Below are 1355 nucleotides of genomic sequence, written 5' to 3'. Positions count from 1 at the left end.
AGCAGGAAATTAACTCCTTTAAATCTTCTTTTCTTGGCCTTTTACCCACTTTTACCAGACTTCACTGTGCTTCTAAGCCCTAAGCCTGGAAAAGAAGATCTAATCTATCTGATCAGAGGAAAAAATAAGGAGAAATTACAGTTTGCAAGGGATTATTTTAAATGCTAGCTATTTCTACTCAATTTAACTGGGATCTAGAAGCTGGTTATAGGAGGTTGTGTTTTAAGCACATGCAGACTATGTATTGTGGTGATGTTCTGTCAAATTATAGGCCAGTTAGTTCTGCAATCAAACTTCATAAATGTAGTGCTTCATTGCTACCTGTACCTTTTGGTTAAGCTCGATTTCTCTCTCCTGTGTTCAGAACAGAATCATTTAGGGCAGCATTGAGACATAGAAGTGCAATGGCAGGGCACACACCTCAGCCATCTTCACAGGGGTCTCTCACATGGGCTTCCCCTTGGTTAGCCAGGACTGGGCTTTCTAGTAGGAAGGGCTTGGGAAGTTCCTCTGCTGGAGAGGAGGGAGAGTGGGCACTTTGAAGGCCAAGTGCTGTTCAAGGACAAGTGTTTACACACATGTCCTTGCACAGGGCATCCCTGAGAAAAGCCAGCTCCTATAGAGGAGGGAAACCCGGGGTCCAAGGCTGTCAGGGAGCTCTTGGCAGCCCACAGCTGAGTACCAGACCTGGGACTGCAGCATGAGAGCATCTCTTTTCCCATTGGGCAGAAGAACACTCAGGCCAAGGTTTTTCCCTGTGTACTCAGAAATGATGCGTGTGTCACTTTGTCACATCCTTGCGCTGGCTCCTGGATCAACACTCAGGTGGGTGTCGTGGTTACAGAAGCAGCCGAGCTGCAGGCCCTGGCTCTCACCCTGCTGAAGCTACCTCTGCAACAGGCAGACCTTATGCCTCCACCTTGTGTGCGATGAAAACCCACAGTCCTCTCACTTCTAGCCTAGCCTCAGGCTCCATGATACATGTGCCCAGCACATCTGGCTGGATTTGGTACCCACTGTATTTCCCATGGGGCATGATTGATCTACACATCACACTGAACCAGAAGGGTCTTTTCCTACCAGGAATAGTGTTACTGAGTAATAAGAACAAAGTCTGCCACAAATGCAAGATCATTTTGGGTGAGGTTATATGTGTTACTACGTAGCTGGACCCTAAAGCTCCTCTCTGAGGTAGGCTCAACCTCCTCCTCCCAGGGTCTGCATGTTGGGAGCCATCTGCACCTCCCTCCATGGAACAGCTCCTGGGGATCAGAACAGGGGTATGAGCTACACCAAAAACTTCCTCCACAGTTGTGTGCAACAGACACCAAGTTGCTTGCCCAGTTGTGCCTCAT

The sequence above is a fragment of the Mesitornis unicolor genome, unplaced genomic scaffold (genome assembly GCF_000695765.1).
Source record: "Mesitornis unicolor isolate BGI_N332 unplaced genomic scaffold, ASM69576v1 scaffold4874, whole genome shotgun sequence".
Taxonomy (NCBI): domain Eukaryota; kingdom Metazoa; phylum Chordata; class Aves; order Mesitornithiformes; family Mesitornithidae; genus Mesitornis; species Mesitornis unicolor.
This window is presented reverse-complemented; position numbering follows the sequence as displayed.